At 38.2% G+C, this 26,505-nt stretch overlaps 1 protein-coding gene and 1 long non-coding RNA gene across 2 annotated transcripts in view; one reads left to right on the top strand and one right to left on the bottom strand.

Annotated features, from left to right (window-relative positions):
- USP44 (ubiquitin specific peptidase 44) overlaps nucleotides 1–16,230 on the bottom strand; it is a 49,905-nt gene extending 33,675 nt beyond the window's left edge. Inside the window, exon 1 of the mRNA XM_012775302.3 lies at nucleotides 16,153–16,230. The gene's annotated coding sequence lies outside the window, so the exon portion shown is untranslated. The remainder of the gene's footprint in view (nucleotides 1–16,152) is intronic.
- LOC142873346 (uncharacterized) overlaps nucleotides 1–26,505 on the top strand; it is a 167,429-nt gene that overhangs the window by 9,935 nt on the left and 130,989 nt on the right. The window lies entirely within an intron of this gene.

The raw sequence follows: 26,505 nt of genomic DNA, 5'->3' as shown, positions 1-26,505 counted from the left end.
AACTATTGCCATATATTAACAAGACTTCAACAATGGCATATGTTTAATAACAAATATGTGTTGAACATCTATATGTTAGGTACTAGGCAATGTTTTAATTTACTCATTGCATAGACAGAAGTATAACTACAGATTATGAATTACAGTATGTAATTCAAATACATACTAATATTCACATACACAGAGCTTTGTGCATATTCCAAAGGCACATGGAGACTTACTTTACACGTACTTCTATAATAATGTGGTAATAAAAGTGTTGAAAAGAAACAGGAATTTGTTCATCAACCTTATCTTCATTCTAGCTGGCAGAGAACTATTTAGTTTTTTGCTTTAATTCACTTATGTATTCAGCTGTTCATTCATTCACAAATATTTGTTGAGCACATACTATTTTCTTAGTAATTTATCAGATAGTGGTGATAGAAAGAGGGTTAGAACTCTGTCTTTAAGTTCCTTAGAGTCCAGTAAACTCAGAATCTCCACCTATCAATGTATGTGCCCTAAACATGCCAGTGACTATTTAGACAGATAATTTTTTTAAAAGCCTGATTTAAATTCCCCAAACACTTCTATAAAGGCCTTCTTGTCTTCTCATGAACCCAGAAGGATAGAGAAAAGGTGGTGTATGCATATTTTATACTCAACTACTAATTTTTCTCACATTTTCCTTCCAATTGCTTTTCCCACATACCTGAGGATATCTTGGTGAAAGATAATTGGATTTATTTATAAACTTAGATTCGCTTCATGGGTATTTCCCACAAATCCATAGTTGTCAAGCCCTGCAATAGTATAATAATAGGATCATAGCCTCAGATCTGTTTTTCTCAAGCTCGAATTTGCCCGAGAAATGTACTGAAATAATGGAATCCCACAAAACAAGCTATATCTTCTTACAACAGAGTCAGACAAAATACTGCTCATTCTTGGATCTGAAACAAACATAATCATCCTAGTAAAGTGGGTTTAAGGGTAGGGCCAGCTTGGTTCAGTCAAAAGTTTTGAGGTAATCTCAGTTTTGCTCTCGTTAGGTAAAGTAAGTTTCAATAGAATAAATTATTTAGCTCTTCTGAGGCTCAGTTTTCTTAGTTGTGGCTTGGGGTTCTATATCTATTGAGTCAGGGGTACAATGAGAACTAAATGAGACAGTGTATATAATGTGTCTAGCACATGGTAACAAGTGTTGATAAAGAAAAAGGAATTTTGTTCACCAACCTGTCTTTTGGGAGAACTCTGATGCTCAAGTCATAACTTTCATTTGTACATCCTGGAATATATTTACCCTTTTCTGTAGCTTACTATCAATTATAACCAACAATAAGTTAGGGTCAGAGTTTCTACTTGCTCTTCAAAGACATATTCATGACTTTATTTATAGACAAACATTTTAAGGGTGGAACTACACTATTTATTCAATTATCTTATTCTAACTGCTTTTTAAGGTTAAATAGATGCAGTAGGAGTATAATCTTCTACAAATGATCATTTATGTGAAAAGTAACTTGTTAAAAATGTTATGGAACCTATGGTTAAGTTTGTGCATATTTTTCTTTTTTCAAATTATTTTTAAAGATTTCAAAGATGACTTGGCATGTTGGTAGATGTATTACACAGCGTAGGGACTTAATATATGAATGCAGATTCCTTATAGTTAATTCTGGTGGTCCCTTTGCTAAATATGTGTGTATAATGTAATCTGAGATGACTTAGATCTTGAGTCAGTGGTTCTTTTTATAGGCTAGAATCTAAGTTCATTTTCTGACTTGGGGAATACCCTGATTCATTATGTCTTACTAGTATCTTACTATTTGTGTCTTTTCTATCAGGGGTGCTAGCTGAAGAGGGGAAAATAAAAATTTATTGCTGGAGAAGTAGAGAGACAAAGAATGAGAAGGTATCTCAAAAGATTGGATTGGGGGGTAAGGGCAATATACGTAAGCTAAACATTTATACCCCCATAGTATACTGAAATTAAAAAAAAAGACAAAAAAAAAAGGATTGGATTTGCATATGGGCTCTACTGTTTATTAGCTGTGTAACCTCAAACATGTCATTTAACCTTCACACCTCTCAATTTCTTTATCTGAAAATGGGATTTTCAGATTATACATATATTATACAAAACTAACTCTGAAGATTCACAGCATTGTTGTGAGGATTCTGTGAAAGCTTTTGTAAGCTATCATGTGCTCCATGAATTCAAGGTAAATTTTAAGTCTAAAAGGTGGGTAAATAACACTACTACTTAATTAACAATTTATTAAATATATTGACATCAGTAAAAATCAAATGTGAATTGCATTATAAGTGCTAGCTACTGCTATGCATAAGACAGATAGTTAACAAAATTTTGATATGATAATAGTACTGAATAAATGTTAGGTGCTACTGTTACCGAATCTTATCCTGTCCTAATACATGACGTATTTTGTTGCTAAGCGTTTCCCTTCCTCTTCTATATCTTTGTTCTCTTCCTGTTCTCTGGCCCTACCTTCTGCTTTTAAATACACACAGTTATGCACATCTTGGAAGAAATTGCTTGGCTGATTGCTTCCTGTCTCAACCACCTTATTTCTCTTCTTCCTTACAATCAATGAGAAAACTGTGTCAGCAGATTTCAATGGTATAGCAATAATGCATACCACGTTTCATTGCAATCACTAAAAATACATCCTCTTTCAATCTAAGTATGTACTTACAGATATGACATGCCTCCCCCTGACCGCTTTACTTACCAGTTTTTTATCCATTATCAATGTGCTCTGTAGAAATCATAATAAAATATATCCTCAATAGTTTTATATATTATCAACCACTAATGGAACATTTTTCTATTTGTGACTTAGAGCCAAGTGTTTCCCTTACTACTGAGACTTTTTTACTAAGACAGTCTCAGTAGTAATTTTCTCAATCCTAAAACTCTGTAAATGAGAACTCACATAAAAAGCCTGGAAACATAAATCCTTCTCTAATATTTTAAAAATCATGACTATAATAGTGATTAGTAGATACAAAATGTTAAAGCCAAACAAAACAAAACAAAACAAAACCCTGGTCTATACCTGCTGCCTCCATTTCCTTGACATTTGTTTTTCTCTTTGCCTACATCCAGGCTTCCTGCCTTACTGCTTTGGAAATGTTCTGTTGAAGCAAGATCACCAACAATTCCTTTCTTGACAAATCCAAAAAGCCATTGATCTTCCTTCACCATTTGCCAAAGTTGATCACCCTTTCCTTCTTGACACATTCTCTTAGTTTTCACTCAAAGACCATGAGTGATCTTCAGTGCAGCAGGACAAAATGAGAACTGTGGCTGCTGCTGCTCCTACTACAATTGTTACTGCTTTTACTTAGTAGTTAGCTTTTATTTACTGCTTATTGTAATTCTCACAGCAATTCTAAGGAGGTTGGTACTATTATTCCCACTTTATAGTTAAGGAAACATGTTCAAAATTTAATCAACTTGCTCAAATTCGCACACCAGAGCAGGATCTTCTCCGGAAGTGTTAGATTTGGCAGTGAAGAGGAAAGCTTTTTCCTAACTGGACCACAGCATGCTCTGTTGTCTATATTTAGATTAAGTACAGTTTGTTTTATTCCATTTATCTGTGGTTTGGAGGAGTACTGTACTTCATTTGGGAAGTTGGCATTTCAAGTAGCTTTTCCACTCAGACAGTTCATCTACAGTTTTATCAAGTTGCCTTTGGATCAGTTTCACAAAAATCAGAGAAGGTGGCTAAATAGCAAGTTGTGATATGGCATTGTCTTTTTTTTCTCCTTTTCAAGTTAACTAGCTCCTGTAGGAATGGCAATGTGACCTTGGATTCATTCAGGCAATGCTCTAACCACATGGACTAAATCGAAAAATTAGGTATTGGAATTCAATGTATGACAACATAGATTTCAAAATAAGCTATATAATATAATTTGTTCAACTTTTGGCTGAGTAGATTTTATTGAAGCCACTGTAGTGATGCAGTAGGATTTAGTTACTTACTTTAGTTGCATGCATGTTTTGTTTTCTCAAGTAAATGCACAACAATAGTGTGATCTAGCTACAAAATATTTCTTTAACGTTTTTGTGGGCATGTCACTGTTAACAATTGGGAATTCAGTGTTTTAGATTTCATCTGAAATTACAAATCTGTGGTTCAAATACAACAATAAATGGTTTTCATGGTTGTCAGCTTTGATTAATGTAATAGTAAATGTCTTGAGTATGTCATACCACTACTTTGTTTTCTAACTGAAATATCTGAAAAATAATAGAGACATGGTATCTATCTTATGAACACTAAATAGATAGTCTTTGCTTTTATCATAGAATGTACCCTTTTCTCAGAGACATTTGGCTTTATTCCTATAGCAGGTTTTTGTCACTGAGGCTTTTACATATCTACCAAAATGCCTTTAGTCATTTCACTAAAAAATCTGATGGAGAGAAGAGAGAATTATAGTATCCAAAAGATATATTACAAGCATAATTTCAATATAAAGTGAGGAAAGGCAAAATTATGCAATTAGTAATAATGCTTTTCATTGTAGAGCAATTTACACCTCTCAAAGGATTTTCATATACATTCCTCTTTCTTCATACTTGGCATTATATAGCTGAGAAAATTAAGGTATTAAGTGGCTTGTCTGAAGCCACACAGCAATCATCAGATCTGGGATTAGAAAACAAGTCTTATGACTAGTCATTGTTTTTTACAGTGTACCTTATAGATATCATGGAGGTGTTTTCTTTTGAGGAAGTTATTAAAACCTTTTCCCTTGTCAACTTATCTACTTGTGAAAAAAATACATTTAAATCTGACTGACTGAATCAGACAGAATAGTGTGTTTGAATTATCAAGCAGAATTTGTATAGGTGTGAGAAAAATTGGTTTAGAGAATTTTACCTACAGCTTATCTCCTGTTAGGTGGCTACCATACCAACCTAATTTGACATGCATTTCAAGGTGTCCAAATTGATTGAGAAGCTCTTCTATCATAATTTATAGAAGATCTTCTACCATAATTTGTTCGCTTGTAGGTAAACTCGACCTTGGAGAAAGAGCAGAATAACAGATAAGAAAGAGCTCAGGGAAGAAACTGAAATGTATGTGCTCTCTACGCTACTCGTTGTAAGAATCCACGGGTTTATAAACAAGGTTTTACTTCTTCCTCCTGATCTGTGCTGCATCCCCATTTGCTCCATTTGTTTTTGACATGAAATACATTAATGGTCAGATGTTAATTTCTTTTGTTACACTCAGGGATACAGGAAGTGTCCTGATATGCACCAGCATCCAAACAGTAAAGATAAAAGCTTTGGCCTGAATTTTGCAGATGGGACAGCTGAAGTTGGGAGTGAAGTGACTGGTCCAAAGTCACACAGTGGGATATCTAGTTTCCAGGATCCCAAAACAGAGCTGTTTCCTCCGGAACTTGGTGACTCAGTAACCTCCTCATGTTAGTAGAAAGTTCTCCCTTAGGACAAACTAAAATTTGCTTCTTTGTGATGTTTTCTCTCTTGGCCTGTTTCTGCCCTCCAAGGCCTCATAGAACAAACTGCTCTCTCCATGTCTCCCCTCCCCCAGCCTCTTTTGTGTCTTGTGCAGTTTAGGGTCAGAAGTGCCTTGGTTCCTGAGGAAACATCTCTAACCAAGAATCTTCAATATCTTAGTCATCTTTCCCTCTATCTCCTTAATGCTCACTTGAGCCTACTTACAAAAGATTTAACCTGTCTAAACTATCTTTTGTCCTGCCCCGCCTCAACCACTCTCAGTCTCTAATCTCCTCCTTTTCCTTTATTCTCTGTTTTGGATAATAGAATCATCATCTAGTCAACCACATATTTATTTACTTATGTATTTTTAGAGATAGGATCTTATTCTGTTGCTAAGGCTAGAGTGCAGTGGTATGATCATAGCTCACTGCACCTGGAATGTCTGGGCTCCTGTCTGAGCCTCCCAAGTAGCTGGGATTATAGGTGCATGCCACCACACCCAGCTAACCTTTTCATATTTTATAGAAAAGGGATTTCACTGTATTGCCTAGGTTTGATCTTGAATTCCTGGCCTTAAGCAATCCTCCCACCTCAGCCTCCCAAAGTGCTGGGATTATAGGTATGAGCCATCATTCCTGGCTCTAGTCAGCGATTTATTTTAGATACCTTAGAATCATCATGGACCCCTTCCCCATTATCTATCACATTTAATCAGTGGCAAATCTTGCTATTTCTATCTCTAAAATGTCTCTCAAAACCATTCTACTCTTTCCACTGCCACTGCCCCAGTTCTCATTCTCATCATCTTTTGTCTGAGCTATTATATTCATTGTATGCTGGTTCCTCTGCCTTTATCCTCTCTGAGCCACTCTATTACATAGTCACTTTATTCCACCCTATTCATGGTCAAAAGCAGGCATCCTCAAACTACGGCCTGCGGGCCACATTCGAGTGTTTTTGCCCATTTGTTTTTTTACTTCAAAATAAGATATGTGCAGTGTGCATAATTTGTTCATGCAATTGGTTCATAGTTTTTTTAAAACTATAGTCCAGCCCTCTAACGGTCTGAGGGACAGTGAACTTGCCCCCTGTTTAAAAAGTTTGGACCCCTGGTCAAAAGCTTACAATCAGATGAGAAAAATGAGATGTGCACATAATAAACAATTAGAGAACAGTATAGGATAGAATTTTTAGTCCAGTGCTCAAGGGTGTATGTATGATTTACTCAACATCATGTGAAGTCAGGAAAGTGCACTTAGCACTCTGAGAAATTTTAGGAAAGTGTGCCTGGAAATATGGTTTAAAGGACAAGTGAGATTTGGATATGCAGATAGGAGATGGGAAAGCACTCCACTGTGCTTTATAGCATTAATTAATTAGTATTAACAACAATAAAATAATAAGTACCATTTGTTGAACACCTACAATATGCTAGCTTGCAGGATAGGCACTGTTACCTATTCCCCCCACCTCTATCTCATTTCCTGATCTGAGCTGCAGATGACATGACTGATACGCTTAATATCACACAGTACATTTTAGAGTTGGGATTTAGACCCAGTTGTGCTTAGTTCTAAAGCTCAGGCTTATTTCACAATTTCACTAAAGCTCACTCAGATATCTTTGGCAGTCTGGAAATTAATATAGACAGGTGGTATTAAAGGGGATTGCAAGCCCACATATATGAATTTGAGGTTATTTTTATGGCACCATGGGGCTATATTCATTACTTTCATAATTGTAATCAAGAAATGGATCAGAGATGGGTAAGATGTTATTATTGCCTTCAAAGAGCTTAATGTGATGGTGAAGACTGAAGATACAATGTTGTCAGTGTTATACTAATGAAAAAAGATCAGGGAGCTTGGTTGAGGCTAAAAGATCTACTGTTCTAGTCCTGGTTCTGATAGTACCTGTTTAGATACGTCATTTAGCTAATATAAGTTTAAGTTTCTTCCTTTGTAAAATGGAAGGCTTTTACCAAAGAAGGAAACCTCTTAGTTGTTGAGAAACCATTCCTCTTTTTATTCCTAACCCTTAGTTCTTTTTTTTTCTTTTTCATTTAATTTTATTTATTCACTGACGCATTCATCCATTCCTTCATTCTGTTAACACTTATTGAACACCATCACTGTTCCAGACATTATGTCATATACTGGGAGCACAAAGATAAGAAACAGTAATCATGTTCCCCTCATGTAAATTCAATAGAGTATCACATAGAGGTGATTACAAAATGCTATGGGATACAGAGGAGAGTATGAGGCGGTGGTGAAGATGGAGTAGGGAAGGGGAAGATTTGACAAGGAGTTAATATTGAAAAGGCTGTTGAAGACTGAGTAGTAGTTTGCTGAGTAGACATTAGAATTTCAGGCAGAGGAAAAAGATCTTGGCTTTCTTATATTTGTCTGCTCTTGCTGCTCTTCTTCATCAAAATATTAACTCTTTTTTAGTTATCATCACAGTTAATTGTTATAGAGTCAATACATCAGAGATTTGGTTTCCTAAAAAGAACACCCTAGGTAGAAGAAAATGCTTTGTTTTCAAATATTCTCACTTAGCAAAAGAAACTTTGGGGTGGGGCCAGGTGGCTCACACCTGTAATTCTAGTACTTTGGCAGGCAGAGGCAGGAGGATCACTTGATGTCAGGAGTTCGAGACTAGTCTGAGCAAGAGTGAGACCCTGTCTCTACAAAAATAGAAAAATTAGTTGGGCATGATGGCACGCTCCTGTAGCCCCAGCTACTTGGGAGGCTGAAGCAGGAGGATGGCTTGAGCCCAGGAGTTTGAGTTTGCAGTGAGCTATGATGACACCACTGCAGTCTAGCCCAGTGACAGAGTGACACCCTGTCTGAAAGAAAGAAAGAAAGAAAAGAAAGAAGATACTTGGACCACAGATGCTGATCTCTATAAGTCCAAGGGACTTCTAAATGGAACTTAATTTTACTTTTCTTTAGCCATTGTCCATTGATGAACACTTAGGTTGCTTCTGTAGTCATTTACTTTATATTCCTCCTTCCCCTATTCCTACCACCCTGGTGCCTAACACAATATGACAGAAATACTCAACATGCTGAAATTGGGTGTGCTCTGAAACAGTGTTATTAGTCTGGAGGTTGATGATTGTCTGCCTAGCATGTTGTAGTGAGTGACACCAAGGCCTCCTCCATCATGATGGAGTGAAAGAATACTGAGCATGGGACTGAAGACTTGGCTTCAAATGCAGGCTTTACCATTTATTAGTTGTATGAATAAGTCAGTTTTTTATGCCATGATCTGTGAATAAGATTGCATACCCTCTCATCTTCTCAAGTACTTTGTAATCCTCCCTCTCCTACAGCCTTAATTTTCCTCTCTGCTGGATAATTACCAGTAACATAGAAGCAGGCTATTATTTCTCTCATCTTTTTTTCCCTTTTTTTCTTTTTGTCCTCTGTAGGCCAGGAAAATTAATTTTACCTGTTTCTTTTTATTCTTTCTTTTTTTTTTTTTTCCAGAGAACAGTCTCACTATATTGCCCAGGCTAGCCTCCAACTCCTGGGCTCAGTCATCCTGCCTCAGCCTCCCAAGTAGCTGGGACTGCAGGAGCGCACAACTGTGCTTGGCTTCTCCCATCTTGAAAATATCTTCTCTAACTCATCCAGCCATTGTCGAATTTCTTTGTTCTCTTGATAAGGAATGTCCTTGAAAATATTCTATACTTGTTTTCTTCAACTCTTCTCTTAAACTTATTCCAATCAGGTTTTCATCTCCTTCATTCCATAGAAGCAGTTTTTGTTGAGCTTCCTGGTAACAGCAACTTCCACATTGTTAAATACAGTGGCTAATTCTTAGTTTTCATTATTAGGGGCATTGACACAATTGATCACTCCCTCTCTCAGGAAATACTTCCTTCCCTTTGCCTCCCACAAACACCCTGGCCTCCTGGTTTTTCTCTTCTCTCACCAGTTCTTCCTTCTTAGGCCCCTTCACAGAATCCTTCTCTTTTCCCTACCTTTTTATGTTTTAGAGCCCCAGGGCTCAGTTTTTGGTCCTTATCTTTTATTTTCTCACTCTCTTAATGATTTCATCTGTGCTCAAGGTTTTGGATTCCATTTAAATAATTCCTGAATTATTGACAATGACAATGACAATTCCTGAATTTCTCCAAACCAGGCTTCTCCCCTTAACTCCTCACTCATATGTCTAACTGCTTATTCAGCATCTCCACTTGGAGAATAGACATCTAAACTTAACGTGTGCAAAATGGAACTCAGAATTCTTCAAATCTGCTCTTTCTAGTGTTTCTCATTTCAGTAAATGGCATCTCTATTCTTTTAGTTGCTTGGACCCAAACAGCACTTTCGTTGGCACCCTCTGTCTCCACCACCCACATACCACATCAGAGAATTCCTTCGGCTCTACTTTCAAAATACATCCCGAATCTACACCTGTACTGCTGTGAGCCTGGGCCAAGCGGCCACCATCTCCAGCATGGATTATTTATTGTAAGAACATTCTAACCAGTCTCCCTGCTTCTACTCTTGCCCACCTCAGCCTTTTCTTACCATAACAGCCACAATGGCTTCCCATTTCAGGTGGGAGTCCCAGCTATTCAGGAAGCTGACGCAGGAGGATTGTTTGAGCCCAGGAGCTCCAGGCTGCAGTGAGCTGTGATCACACCTGTGACTAGAATGATACCTTGCCTCTCAAAAAAAAAAAAAAAAGAAAGAAATCTTGAAGTCCCCTTCTACCTCCTCTTTCCTCATCTCTTATAATTCTCCTTATCACTCGTGTGTTTTTATTGCATCTCAAACAGTTCAGGTGATCTCTTGCCCTGAGATCTTTGCACAGGCTGTATGGACCACTCTTCTCCCAGATATACTCTTTCAAATGGCACTTTGTCAATTAGGGCTGTTTTGCTATTTAAAATCAAACCTGCCTCCTAGAACTTTCTGTTACCCTGATTCATTTATTTTCCCATAGTATTTCTTTCTAAATTATTGCATCATTCTAATATTACTTTGTAAATAACTATATAATTTATTTATTTATTTATTTATTTTTGAGACAGAGTCTCGCTTTGTTGCCCAGGCTAGAGTGAGTGCCATGGCATCAGCCTAGCTCACAGCAACCTCAAACTCCTGGGCTCAAGCAATCCTACTGCCTCAGCCTCCCGAGTAGCTGGGACTACAGGCATGCGCCACCATGCCCGGCTAATTTTTTTCTGTATATATTAGTTGGCCAATTAATTTCTTTCTATTTATAGCAGAGACGGGGTCTCGCTCTTGCTCAGGTTGGTTTTGAACTCCTGAACTCAAAGGATCCACCCGGCTCGGCCTCCCAGAGAGCTAGGATTACAGGCGTGAGCCACCGCGCCCGGCCTTATATAATTTATTATATGTATTATATATTGTCTCTCTCCTACTAGAATGTATGACAGCAGCAACTTTTGTTCACTGCTGAATTTTTAGTTTCTGAAACAGTCCTTGGCACAAAATATATAACTTTATATTTTGTGGAAGGAAGGAAGGAAGGAAGGGAATGAATTGAATGTCAACAACAAAAGTAATGTCTGTGCTTCAGCTTCCTGTGAATTGTGGTAAGGATCTGATGAAAGAATGGATGTGACAGCCTTTGGTAAATCATGGAGCAACACTCTCATTGGCTCACGTTTGTAATCCTAGCACTCTGGGAGACCAAGGCGGGATGATCACTCAAGGTCAGTTCAGGACCAACCTGAGCAAGAGTGAGACCTGTCTCTACTAAAAATAGAAAGAAATTAGCTGGACAACTAAAAATATATATAGAAAAAAATATTAGCTGGGCATGGTGGCACATGCCTGTAGTCCAGCTACTCAGGAGGCTGAGGCCAGGAGTTTGAGGTTGCTGTGAGCTAGGCTGACACCACTGCACTCGAGCCCAGGCAACAGAGCAAGACTCTGTCTCAAAAAAAAAAAAAAGAATTGACAAAATAGTTATAAAAAAAAAGAGATGCCAATCAAAGGATATATAATTACAGTTTGATAGGAAGAATAATTTCAAGAGATCTACTGTACAGCATGGTGACTGTAGTTAATGACAATATATTGTATTCTTGAAAAAATGCAAAGATAGTGAATGTTAAGTATTCTCACTACAAAATTTATGACTGAGATAGCGCATTCGTCAATTAGTTAGATTTAACTATTCTACAATGTATACTTTAAAACATCACGTTGTACACTGTAAATACATAATTTTTTTAAAAAAAGATGCTACTATGGGTGGTAATTAGTATATGAACAGTCTGCATGGCAACCTTTTTGAACTTTTGCTATGTGTGTTTGTTGAATAAAGATACATAACTGATTTTTTTTTTTTTTTTGAGAGAGTCTCACTTTGTTGTCCCGGCTAGGGTGAGTGCTGTAGCCTCAGCCTAGCTCACAGCAACCTCAAACTCCTGAGCTCAAGCAATCCTACTGCCTCAGCCTCCCGAGTAGCTGGGACTACAGGCGCGCGCCACCATGCCCAGCTAACTTTTTTGTATATATATTTTTAGTTGGTCAATTAATTTCTTTCTATTTTTGGTAGAGACGGGGTCTTGCTCAGGCTGGTTTTGAACTCCTGACCTTGAGCAATCCGGCCTGCCTTGGCCTCCCAGAGTGCTAGGATTTACAGGCGTGAGCCACCACGCCCGGCCACATAACTGGTCTTATGAGAGTGATATCTCCATTGAGTCAGCCTCTTAATACTAAATTTTTTTCCATAAGTTCATTTGACAATTAGTGTCCATTTATTTTTATTTTTTTAAACAAAAGGTCTCACATATTTATTATTGAACCAACTGACTAGTGCAGAACATAGAAACAAAGAGAAAAATCATTTTTATCATTTTCCTAATAAAACATATCTGTAAGACAATAGTGCCCTTGATATAGCATAAATATATGTGCCATCTTATACACAATTCCTTATAGACCCAGCTTGGTTCTTCTTCAATGTCTCCTCTTGGATTTGTACCGGATTTTATTACCTTTTTCATCTGAATCCACTGGAGAATAGGGTAATATTGCTTTTTTTTTTCTTGGCCAGGAATCACTGATTATGAAAGTCTTGTTAGAAGTCATGGCAAGGAATGAAAATAGAATGGCAGAGAAAGAAAGAGAGCTATTTATATTTCCCTTCAGCTCTTAACACAACTTTTTGCTTATGCTCTGGCATATCTCTACAGTAAGTCTATGATACAGCTGTTCCTGCATGTCCTTTGTGTCTTGATGGCCCTCTTGTGAGTACATGCACACACAAGTGTGAGTACATGTGTATGGTGTGCGAGTATAGCACTTGTGTGCTTTGTGTGCTGTGCTCTCCAGGGTGGCTCTCTGCACCATCACCAGTCAGATCAGTCACAAGGAAGTTGTTTTTATCAGTGTCTAAAATCACCCAGAAGCTTCAGAAAAACCAGACAGTGATAGTGGGGAGGATCCAGAGATAGACATTGCAGGTAGGATGACAGATATTCTTTAAAATATTTTTTTCCCTTATTTTCTGTTTGTTTATTTTGAGAGGCTTGAAAACCACAGCACAGCAGCAGCTTGTTCCACCTGAGTAGTTTGCTGCTCTTAGTGTCATCAGCCGTGTAAAGGAGTGATCATAGAGAGGCAGGGAAATGGATGAACAGGTATCTTTTCCTGAAGCATTTTGAGAAATTAAGCTTGGACTTGTTTTTAACCCTTGGAAAAAAATGCACAGTTTATGCTATCACTCCAGATTATAGGCCGGTCATGGTGGCCTTCGCCTGTAATCCTAGCACTCTGGGAGCCTGAGGCGGGAGGATTGCTTGAGGTCAGGAGTTCGAGACCAGCCTGAGCAAGAGCGAGACCCCTGTCTCTACTAAAAATAGAAATAAATTAGCTGACAACTAAAAATATATATAGTAAAAATTAGCTGGGCACGGTGGCACGTGCTTGTAGTCCCAGCTACTCAGGAGGGTGAGGCAGGAGGATCGCTTAAGCCCAGGGGGAGTTTGAGGTTGCTGTGAGCTAGGCTGATGCCACGGCATTCTAGCCCAGGCAACAAAGTGAGATTCTGTCTTAAAAAAAAAAACAGATTGGCCGGGCGTGGTGGCTCACGCTTGTAATCCTAGCACTCTGGGAGGCCGAGGCGGGCGGATTGCTCAAGGTCAGGAGTTCAAAACCAGCCTGAGCAAGAGTGAGCCCCGTCTCTACTATAAATAGAAAGAAATTAATTGGCCAACTAGTATATATAGAAAAAATTAGCCAGGCATGGTGGTGCATGCCTGTAGTCCCAGCAACTCGGGAGGCTGAGGCAGTAGGATTGCTTGAGCCCAGGAGTTTGAGGTTGCTGTGAGCTAGGCTGACGCCACGGCACTCACACTAGCCTAGGCAAGAAAGCGAGACTCTGTCTCAAAAAAAAAAAACAAAAACAGATTATAGAGTTTGGGCTGGAAACTGTTTTACCAAGTGATGGAGGTAGCTATTGTTTAGAAAGATTTAACATAAGAACCTCTATGTAATTTTGTCAGCCAAAGAGCAATGGTACTTGATGGTACACTGGGCTGTCTTGGACTCTCTCTAAGGGCTTTGGTTCCCTGAAGTATTTTATTACCAATCTGTTTTTGTGAGGCTGTACTTGTGCTGGCTGTGATAGCTGCATCTTATTAGTTGCCAGGATTGATTTAGACAATATGGTTGGTTGGACAGGCATCTTCTTGTCTCCCACTTCATGTTTTTCCTCCAGAAACTATGTTTTCTCAAAGAGGACTCTCTTCCCAGGCACAGCTTTTTTAAAAAAATTTTTTTTTCCAGACAGAGTCTTGCTTTGTTGCCCAGGCTAGAGTGCAGTGGCATCATCATAGCTCACTGCAACCTCTATCTCCTGAGCTCCAGCAATCCTCCTGCCCCAGCCTCCTGAGTAGCTAGGACTATAGATGCAGACTTTGCCAAGCTTTCTTGCTTATTTTAACTTTTAAAAACTTATATAAATAGGCCTTCAGATGCTGTGACAAATATATTTGCTTTTCTTAGAATTCTTATAAAAAAAAGGCAAGTAGTTCATTAAGAGAATAAACTAGAGAATTAAATTCAAATATATACATAAAGTTTTGTTTTTGTTTTTGACCAATCTGAAAAATGCTACAATGTTACTTTTTATGTATCATTAATGTAACTTTGCTTTTTAAGCCACTGTCTCATGGAGCTAGGTTTCTGGACCTTATAACTTAATGCTTTTAGGATAATTGCAAATAAGCAGGAAATGTAAACATTTTTTATCTTTAGTGCAACCAGTGTAGGAAAGATGCTTATTGGGAAGTTGAGCAGGAGTGTAGGTAGGTTAAGAGTGTAGTTTTGAAGTAGAATTTCCTTCTGTAATTCTCTAGCAAAGATAAAGTCCAGGCCAGTAGTTGACCTGAACGTTTTGAAGTCCTTCTCATTCACCCCCAACCTTCTTCCTCTGTCTAAAGTCCTACCCCTAGTAATAAGGAACTCACAGTTTCCTAAAGCAGCCCTTCTGTTTTAGGATCACTGTTCATAACTTTTCTGATATTTAGTGGAAATTAGTCTTCTGGTAGCTTCTTATTGGTCTTACAAGTAATTAAAAGAGCAATGTCAATAGACTCGAAACAAGTGTTAGCCTAATTTTGTTGTGGTAGCCAAAGTGAGCTCTTGATATGCTTTATACTATTATTATGGATTTATTAATTACTGTTCTTTATATAGTACTGTTATTTTTCAAAGTGCTTTCTGTATAGTATATTATATTTTATCTTACTCATCTCAGAGGGAGACTAGGATAATTCACACACACACACACACATATTGCATTTGCTGGGCACCTACAATGTTACTCCTTAAAAGGTAGATCTTATTATTTCCATTTTACAGATCTGAGGTTAAATAACTTTTCAAAATCACCCAACTCGGAAGTAGCTACATTGGCATTAGAACTCAGAGTTCCCAAGGGGTGAGTGCCTGGACTTTAAACCATTGCTCTATTCACCATAATATGCTGCATGACATATGGTAAAGGTAAGAGACCAGAGAAGGCCACAGAACTAGTTTGGGAGCTTGAAGCAGTCTTGCAGTCCCTTGATTTTGTTCCTATTTGCTTGCATAGTCTACTGGATGTTACTGGGTTCAAAGTATGAATTAGGCTCATTTTTTCCCGTGTCCTTGCAGACAGTGGTGCCTGTTTGATCCTTTGATTTAAAAAGAACTTGTTAGTACCTTTAGGACTGTATGGATGACAAGCTGCTCCAAAGCGGGACTGTGCCTCTAATTTCCTTAAGACAGTTTCCCTCTAGGATTTATAGTTTGCTTACCTCTAAGACATAGCATCAAACACAATTCTTCCCTTAAGCCTGGTAAGTCCTGATGGGGCCCGGTGGTAAGATGAGAAGATATGGTCATTTTCCCAAAGGATTCAGGAGAACAGTTAGGTATAAGGACACCTAGCACCATCCTCAAATGAGCAGGATTTTTGCTAGATATTGTTAATGAGTCAGATTTAACTGATAGATGGGAGAGGTCAAGAATAACGGTCAGTCAAAACCAAACTCCTTATTTCCAAAGCTCCAAACTTCCCCAAAATGTCTTAAGTACACATTAAAGAACAAACCTCTCCTGAAAGGAACAGAAATAAATGATAGTTCCCCGAATTCTCTTTCCTTGAGGCCTCACCTGTCTACACTTCAGACTTTTCTGAATTCTCAGACTTCACACCATGGGAAGGCTCGGCTCATCCAAAGCTTTCCATTTTGGTCAAATTGAGTCCTTGTGAGGAAACTGCCATCTGTAGGATGAGGTATTGTGAGCTCACACTGAGCTGTGGGGGAGGGGAGAGCTGGCCAGTGGGGACTCCCTTCTCCAGGAGCTGGTCACCCAGCTTCAAACAAATCTGCATCACACTGGGGGGTTCCACCCCTTTTTCTATGCCAATGATCCCCATTTGTCCCTAGTGACTGGGGTTTCAGGTCCCGGTGAGCCATTCTCATTTATCTTCTTTTTGTTTTCAGCCTGCTTTCTGCCTTAACTACTGACAATTATCATTTATTCTGTTCCTTTTAGCCTGGTGGTGAATGCTGAGGCTTTGCTTGCCTTTCAGTTCTGCCATTCAGGCCCTTTCTGAAAAACAGAGGCTTAACCACCAATTCCTTGATCCGCCTTTGGCTGAGATAATCTTAGTGTTTGAGGGGATTTCTAAGTCCACATTTCTCCTTGAATTTTCCTGGTGTCAGAAAATAATGGGGGGAAAAATAAAAAAAAAGCTCTTCCAGTGGTTCTGAATCAGATTTCTTTCTCTTATCTCTTAAACCTTTTTGAGGTTCTTTCCTCAGAATAATGCACACAATAGTTAAGGTTCAGAAACCATCTGATACCCACAAATATTCCATTTCCAAATTACTAGTCCTGCCTGCTCTAGCGTACTTCTGGAGTTCTGGGTTCCTATCTAGTATGAAAACATCAGCAGAGAATGTGGCATTTGAGAAACAAACTGAATTTATTTCAATTTTCCATAATTGCCATAAGCACTTTCAGTCCCATATTTTTTAAATTCTGGGAGAACTGTGTGCTATAGCAAGGGGAAGATGGAATTACTTTCCAATTTGTTCTCATGTTTTCTTAGAACTTCAACACCACCACTCTGCTATCTCATAACTTTTTTAGAGTAAGTAGAGCTGTGAAATTCCCATCCATTGCATGCAGCAGTAAAGTGACCTCTGGTGGACTTTCCTGGAAGTTTATAGGAAATTCTGGAATAAGGGGCTGTCATTGCTGGTGGAGGGACAAACCAGTGAAGTTAGATGTGCTGTTCAGTTCCCCTGGACCCTGAAGTTCTTTGGGATGCAAGGTCAGCCTCAATGTCAAGGCTGGGGCAGGTGAGAGAAGTACATTTGGAAGAAGCAAAATTCATCTCTGCTTAAAAGTGACTTCAAGAGAACTTGAGTACCCTGGAACTAACATTTCTCTAGAGACAGACCAATGATTAGGTATGGATAGACCAACACAAAGTATTGATTTTAGTAAACATGAAAGTGGTCTCTTTGGGATAACGAATAGTAAGAATAATTTGAAGTCATGATGAAACTTTTAGACAATGCATGGAGTGAGTATTCTACATTTGATGTTCTGTTTTGAGTCCTAGGACTTTTTGGTGGGAGGAATAGGAGACTAGTATTTTTAAAGTTCCAACTCAGGGATAAACATTTCTCTTAATCTTCACAAAAAGTCTGAGAGGTAGTTTTGTTTTCAGTATCAGCTCTGGCAAAAAAAATTATGATACAATTTGATGACTTCTGACAGGTTCTTCAATAAAGTGCTGCAGTGGCCTAAGAATGAGCTGATTAGCTGGGAGGGAAGATGGGGACAGAGCAGCATCATAAAGGAAGTAACATTTGGGTAAGCTAGTATGCTTTCAATATGGTAGCCACTAGCCACATTGGCTATCTAAGGTACTTAAAGGCCCTTAGTTGCACTAACCACATTTGAAGTGCCCAGTAGCCACATGCAGCTAGTGGCTGCTTTAATGGACAGCATAGATATTGGACATTGCAGAAATTTCTATTGAAAGTAGCTGGAGGAGGAAGACTAGGAGTTTGTATTTATTAGATAGAGGAAATGCTGTCAAAAGCATAGTGAGAGGATGAAATAGCCAAGGAATCATGAGCAGTTCTGTATGGCTACAATCAAGAATGCAATGTAGGAATGTTGGAAGATAAAGTGCTCTTTGTTTCTTCCTGTATTTTTATCCACTTCTCAGTCTCTTTTGAGAGCTTCTCTTCTACCTACTCCTGAGGTCTTCCAGTATCTCAGGGCTCTGTCCTAGCTCTTTTCTCTAGATTCTATACATTCTCCCTGAAAGATCTCATATGCTGACTTGCCTGCTTCATTACCATCTATCTGTATGCTGATTTCTATTAATAAGTTCTTACCTCCAGCTTAAATCAATTTTTATCTCCTTTGATCCTCTTTTCCCTGCCCGGCTTCAACCTTGTATAGATCTTTGTCTTTATCTCATTCTTCATGTTAATTTTGGAATTCTTATTCAAACCCATAGCTGACTCTCAAGTCTTTTATCTCTAGATTGCTTTTCTGAGCTTTAGACCTTTGTCCAAATACTTGACATCTTCATTTGGATGGCTTGGTAGGCACTCAAACCTCAAACTAGTATCTCCAAAATTGAATTAATCATCTCTCCACATCACAGAAAACAACTTCCTCCTTCTCTGTTTCCAACTTAGAGAATGGTAGCGCCACATCTTCAGTGGAACCCAGAAACCTAGAGGCCATTCAAGAGGCTTCTCTCTCTTCCTCACTCCTCCCTACTCCATCCAATCTATTACCAAGTCTCATTGGTTCCACTTCCTAAATATCTGTTCTGGAGGATTTCAGTCCTGCCCCTTGTCCTCACGCCATTCTCCATGTAACAGCTAGAGTGACTTTCTAAAACACAAATCGGTTTAAGTCATTCTCCCTCACTTAGACCTGTTTAATGGCCCTTAGGACTAAGTCCAAACACCTACAGGTGAGTTCCAGACCTGCATTATTCCATTTAATTTGATTTAATTAAATTAATTAATTTTTTGAGACAAGGTCTTACTCTGTCACCTGGGCTAGAGTGCAGTGGCATCATCATAGACCACAGCAACCTCAACTCCTCAAACACTGGGCTCCAGTGATTCTCCTGCCTCAGCCTCCCCAGTAGCTGGGACTATAGGTGCGTGCCACCACGCCCAGCTAATTTGTGGGGTTTTTAAAAATAGAGATGGGGTCTTACTCTTGCTCAGGCTGGTTGTGAACTCCTAGGCTCAAGCAATCCTCCCACCTTGGCCTCCCAAAGTGCTAGGATTACGGATATGAGCCACCGCACCTGGCTTACATAATTTTATTCTTGCTTGTATCTCCAGTCTTAATTCTTTCCCTTCACACCAAGATCTCCTCTTTTGTGAGCCTTTGTTCCCTCTGCCTGGACCATCCTCCTTTTTTTGGCTAACTCTCACTCATTCTTCAGATATGAATTGAGGTGAAATGCCCTCTATGATGACTTCCTATTCCTTCCCAGCATTGAGTTGGTTTCCCTTCATAGCACTTATTGATGATTGCAATGTTCTGGTTACTGGCTAGTCTCTCCCACTAGAGTAGATTATGATGGCACAGATTAGTTCTGTCTTTTTTCAACATTGTATTCCCAGTGATTAGCACAGTATCTGGAGTGCTAAAGGTGCTCTTGTATATATATTTATATAATGTAATATTTATACAAAAAAATATTTGTTGGACAGATGGATGGATGGATGGAGAAAAAAGCCAGTGTGTATTTTATACCATGCTGTGGCATCTAGGTTTTTTTCTTATAACTGTTGGGGGACTAGTGAAGAATTTTATGTAGGATAAAAGCATAAACATCTGCCTTTTGGAAAAGTCCCCAAATGATGCAGATTATGACTGGGATAAGGTGAGGGCTGGAAGCTAGAAGCAACAGTACTAAAATGTTATCACAGTAATACAGGACCTGAATTAAGATAGTGGCAGGGGAAATAAAAATGAGAGGTTAGGCCAGGCACGGTGGCTCACACTTATAATCCCAGCATTTTGGGAGGTCAAGCTGAGGAGTATCACTTGAGGCCAGGAGTTCCAGCCCAGCCTGGGCAACATAGCAAGACCCCATCTCTACATGTCAGGAAATTCACACATAACTTCCTTTTCTATAATAAATCTTAAAAATTAGTGGGGTGTGGTAGTGTGTGCCTATAATACCAACTATTCAGAAGGCTGAGGCAGAAGGCTTGCTTGAACCCAGGATTTCAAGGCTTCAGTGAGCTATAGTCATGCCACTGCACTCCAGCCTGGGCAACAGAGCAAGATCCTGTCCAAAAAAAAAAAAAGATCAGTTGATTTTGAGAGATGAGGAATCAGACGTGATGGCATCTGGTAATTATTAGGTGGCATGAGTAAAAGGAAAAAGTTTAAGATGACTTCCAGATTTCTAACTGGAGCAACTGGATCGATAAGTGATTCACAAATGCTTGAAGAGAGGATCTGGAGGAAGGAGTCACAACTCAAATTAATGAATTCCTTTTGGGACCTGGTAAATCTGGTACCTCCGCATTATTCAGATAAATTTATCTGATTGGCAAGAAGTCAGGGTTGAAGACAGAGATTTTGGAGTCATTAGTGCTAGAGAGGTACTTGTAAAATACAGGTGGAGGTGAGAGGTCACCCAGCATGGATGTGTAAAGTGACAAGAGAATAAAGTCAAAGATAGAACTCTAGGGAATACTGACATTTATTTTAAGTTTTTTTCTTAATTTAACAAATATTTACTGAATACCTTCTATAGGTAAGGCACTTTGCTTGGCAGTATGTCTACATGTGTGTATATATGTTGGTGGGGAAAGGAGATTCTAAGGAAATAAAAGTTTCTCAATCTCTCAGTCTCTTGGTGTCTCTCTCACCCTCACTCTGTACCTTTCATCCAGCCCTACTCAACAACAAAAAAACCCATAAGATTCATTCACAATCATTGCCCAGGGTCCACTGTGTTACCTTTTCTGGCTCTGGATCATGTTTCCTGCCCTTTGGACCTGCATTGGTCTTGATTCACCTGAATCAATTCCTAGAACTCTTTAAGGACTTGTACTTGGACTTAACTCTCAGGATGTTCTTATTCCTGGATGCTTTAGGGAGGATACCCTGCCCCAACTTTGTTCATGAAGACCCAAACTCTGGAAGCAGCTGGCCACTCTTATGGTGGGATGACTGGATTGGACATTTGGTTTGAGCCTTTTGTCTCATTACAATCCCTCCTGTCCTGGCCCTCTATATCCTGGTATTTAGTCTTGTACCTGTGAGCCTGTTTCTCAAATCGCTACCCCCTGGCTCTGGTCCCATGTTTAACACCTAGATCTCATCTAACTGTGTAGGGTTCAGGCTTCCTTAGAGCCGACCTTATAGGAACCCTGTTATGGTGGTATTTATACTGTGCCTTCAGCATAAGGTAATTATGGATTAATAATAAGAGTGTTTTTCTCAAAGAAATAGAGAAACTCAATAGCTAATACTATTCTTTTGATTAGCACTTAAAGATGCTTTTAAACCAAGTCCTATCATATTAGTTCCTGTCCAAGCTTGCTTAAATTTGATGCCTTTTTCTAATGTTTGATACAAGAGCATAGAAATTTATTCTGAAGACATATAGGATACTTGAGAAGTATAAATATGGGTTAAAAAATAACAGGAAAAGGAAGTTATGTGTGAATTTCCTGACATACTAAATTATTATAGACATTTGCTTGTTTGGGTCAGAATTATTATCTCATTTCTTGTCTTTCCAGCTGCAGCAAAAACCCTCCAGAGAACCATGTTTACAGCTGTGGCCATTCATAATCTAAACAATAGGAATCAGTGATCCTGTTTAGTGAATAACAGCTTACTGTTATTAGTGAATAACAGCTCATATGGCGTTCATAACATGAACTGGCTATGAAGCTGGCATCCAAGAAGAGTTCAGGGGTTAGTGGGTGTGAATGGTTTAATGAAAGACTACACTTCACAAAGTACTTTCAGGTCCAGCTGGTGGTGGAAGAAATCCATCTGGGAATTAAGCTCATCAGGAGTATAAATCTGGGTTAGTTTAGGTTTGCCATGATTGAATCTAAAGTATAGGGTTCGATGTCCTTCTAGGATGAAAGAGGATATTTGTTGGAATAGTAAATAAATCTACTTATAAAGTGGACTGAGATTATTCTTCTGATATTTTTTCTTTTTGGTAGAGACCAGGTCTCGCTCTTGCTCAGAGCTCGTCTTGAGCTCCTGAACTCAAGCTATTCCCCCACCTTGGCCTCCCAGAGTGCTAGGATTACATGTGTGAGCCACCACACCCTGCCTGAGATTATTCTTTTGGGTGGCAAGGTGATTTCTAATTTCCTATCAAAAATGGAGAAAAGTTCTTAACAGTAGAAAAGCAGTATTTATCTTTTATTGAAACACTTTTTGACTTTTTCCATGGAATCACGTCATTAGTGCATTTTGCCATAAGGGGGTGCTATGGGATAATACTTTTCAGCAAAGCAGCGGTCTCTTCTCTGCCAACTGGAAAAAAAAGCAAGTGTTTAGATTTGTTAATTCAGTGTCCCATCCATAGTCACTAATCTTTGAAAGGTGTCAATTTAAACTAAAACATGGAAAAAATAGTGAAATATATTTAAAGTGTAAATAGCCAGTGTCTGACTGCAAAGAAAAAGACAAACATTGCAAACTATTTTGTGTGGGCACGTGTTCCCTGTTTTAAGAGATTAGAGTCACAATGAACTGAAGCCGCACTGGAATTCTGCTGGGTCGGGAACAGAAAGACATATTTTGGGGAGTAGTATTTGCTCTTTTACTTTAGTTATATTTTTGTAGCATTATTTTCACTGTGTCATTTGGTCAATGCTGTGGGGATGAGTTGTAGTTGAAATTGCTTTCTTACAAAGCTCTGTCATTATTAACTCACCCTTGGGGGAAAGAGTAGGAACCTAAAATTTCCAAAGTAGTTTTGCTATCGCCTCTGCCACATTAATCAATCGTCTCTTAGGGCTTATATTTCCCTATCTAAATGTGGAGGGTGAGGAGGTGGAAAAGAAACTCAATTCTGTTTTGAGGTACTGGAAGGAGGAATCAGAGGCAATCACATTATCTTTTCCAAGTGCACAATGCTGTGCAGGACATCTAATTAGTCAAGGTCACTGACAAGACATTTAGAGAGATGGCTACAACATGGTGGCCAGAATAGAGAGTGCTCATTGTTTTGGTCAAAAGAACTCCCTGGGTTCTACTGCAGCATGTTTGAAAGTGTTGGTTCCTTCCAGCCTGGGTGACAAAAGGCCCTGGTATATAAGCCGAGGAATAGAGAGAAATGTTATACCTCTGCTTATGAATGAGGAATTCTCTCCATATATATTCCCTGAGTTTCTTAGGCAAGACTAGAGAAGGCTTCTTTGGTTATCTTCATGACCATTGAACTCTCTATGCACAAAATGAAAATTTGGCTGAGGATTTATTAATATGTAATTTAACATAGGAGATTTATTAGAGAATGATGTCTAGTCACTAGTCTTTAGTGTCCTCGTTATGCATGCCATTAATTTTTAAAAACCCAGTATATATTCATACCAACACCTATAGTTTAAAAATATATTTTCCTTAAGTTCCACTTTCCTGAATTGGTTTCCTTTATGGTTTTTTTTGTTTGTTTGTTTTCCCTTCCTAGAGGTGATGCAAGAAAAGGAGGAAAAGAGAGTTCTGGGATAAGGAAAATCTTTTATTTATTTATTTTTCTTTTTTTTAATTTGTTTTTCTTTTTTTAATATTTACTCTTTTTTCTTTCTTTTTCTTGCACTAGAAACAGAGCGTTAGTGAGGAAAATCTTTTAAAACAGGGAACACATGCCCATGGAAAATAGCTCCCCCCTTATTTTTGGGGTTTAACAACTGTATTTTCCTTGTTTTTTTCCACTTATGAAAAAAATCCCACGTATTTCTTAGACTCTTGATTATAATAGAACATCCTAAGGAAAAGACTTTCTTTAAGAGTTTAGTATTAGAAACCACAAGAGGTTATCAAATGACAAAGAACCAAAATAGAAAGAAAAAAAATGTTTTCAAGATTTTTTTGTTTTTGTTTTTTCCCCCTTAGCTTCCCATCTGGAAATTTCAAAGCTCTAAGATTTAAAGTAAACCATATATTCCACATGACTGATAGTCATCCCCTATAGTTTGTGGTCTGACCAACCATCAGAAGGGGTGTGCAGTGGCCAGCCTGGCTTCTGATCTGCACACACATTTTTTTTCCCCATTAATCCTTTGTACAGAACAGATGCTCTGGGTGCAGTTTTAGGCCAGAAGAATGTCCAAAATATGTGGGTGTGAATTTGGCCAAAGGGTTAGTTGAATTGGAGCACAGATACCAGCCTGGAAACAGGTCACATTTTAATGAAAAATGCACATTCAGCATGGCATTGTGTTTTTCAAAGAGGTGATTCCCAGCCATGGAGAGCACAAGGGAGAAACAGGCATTCATGTGGAACTGCTTTAAAACAAAGTTCTTGTGTATCCTGGCTGCTTGTGGGGCAGGACTCACAAGTATCTCTTGGGAAATGAGATAATAGAATTTTGCTAGGCATAACTAAGTTTTTTTGATCATCAGTCATAATTCTTCAGAATGAAAAATAAACCTCTCTGGATTGAATAAAGGAAAGACTTCAAAATTATGACTGGCTATACTAGAAAAAAATCTAGGGACAAAGGTGTTACCCCATTCACATGCTGAGAACTGTGAATAAGCAGAGACACAGAATTTTACTCATTCTACTAAAAAAAAAGAATAATGAAGAAAATGAAGTGACCAAAATATTTTTACCTTTCCATGTTAAACAGTGAAACATAAAACTCTCTTAAATGCATAATTTATTAGAAGTGGTTCTGTTTCCTCTCAAGTAGAGAGAAGGAGTGTATGTGTGTTTTAATACATTTGGGATCATCTGTGAGTAAATAAGCAACATGACTAAGGTTATTTCTTAAGAGAGAAATATAGAAACATTAGACTCAACCACTTTAAAATGAGAACAAAATGCTACTTGGTAGTGTTAACAAACATTTTATTTTATATCATTATTATGGCTAGTTGTTTATGGCATACAGAAATAGCAATGGAAAGTGGCTTCCAAAAGTACAAACACATCAATGGAGGTATTATATCTGAAGAAAGTTGATAGTTTATTCTACTTTCCTGTGGCCAATTTTATGATTTATAATATCAACTTGTTTCTTCAAAAGAGCGGGGAGATGATGAGGGGGACATAAAATTTAGGACATCAGGAAGAATGAAAAGATCTTAGGGGTTGAGTGTGAAGAAGGCAAGACTAGAGGAGTCAAGAGAAGAGAAGAGAGAAGGAAAATGGATCAGGTAGCTCTGGATGGGCCTTCCATGTAGACAATGTTCAGTGAATGGAAGAAATAGGGATCGGGCAAATTTTTGCTAAATGTGGAGCTCTTCAAATAAGTTGACCACTGGGTAGTTATATAGAAGATTCAACTAGGAAGATATTATGACAATAGGATGGAGTCCATGAGATAGAAATATAGCCTCAATTCTGCCAAAACCTCAGAGTAAAAATCTCAAAACTCAATTTATTTACAAAGATTGTAAAAATAATCAAGGATAGAATTAAACAAGTGTAACCTTAGGCATAAAACAATTGTTAGTACATATTTTACTTTTAAATGTTTGTAGAATTTGAGTAAATTTAAAATAATAAGCCCAAGAATATATTTCTTTTTATTTTTAAAGATGAGGTTTTGCTATGTTGCCCAGGCTGGAGTTGAACTCCTGAGCACAAGTGATGCTACTGCCTCAGCCTACAAAGTAGCTGGGCCTATAGACAATTCCACTGTGCCTGGCTAAACCCAGGGATATCTGTCTGTCTTTCCATTTTCTAGACTATGTATAAGGCATGCTAGATCTCAGTTTTAGATAGAAAACCCTATTTCTACATTTAGCCTTTTTAAAGATTATTGCAATGTAAACTGTTTACATTACTAACAGTTACAAATGTACAAACTAACAGTTGTAACTAACAATGTAAAAATCAAACTCATCAATAGATGAGTTTAGCATCTATTGGAATAAGTAGAACCCCCTCTTGTAACCTTCTCTATGTGCTGAAAATAATTGAATCTAGGGCCAGTGGTTTCCTACACCTACGTTAAAGAAAAGAAAAGAAAAGAAAAAAAAAACACCAAAGAATCTCTTTTCGTTCTTTTCACAATAAATCGTGCTGGAACAATTGGATATCAATATAGAAAAAACTGTATTGACTTCAGCCTTACACCATAGACAAAATCAATTCCAGGTACATTAGTGACCTAAATGTGAAAGTCAAAACTAGAAAGCTTTTAGGAGATAATATATAAGGGAATACTTGAAGGGTTAAGAAATGACCTTAATTAAACAAGTTACAAAAAGCACTAAACATAAAGGAAAAAAATTGACTAC

This window comes from Microcebus murinus, chromosome 10, assembly GCF_040939455.1.
Source record: "Microcebus murinus isolate Inina chromosome 10, M.murinus_Inina_mat1.0, whole genome shotgun sequence".
Lineage (NCBI taxonomy): Eukaryota > Metazoa > Chordata > Mammalia > Primates > Cheirogaleidae > Microcebus > Microcebus murinus.
The sequence above is the reverse complement of the archived record's forward strand: the minus strand, read 5'-3'. Positions and strand labels throughout refer to the sequence as shown.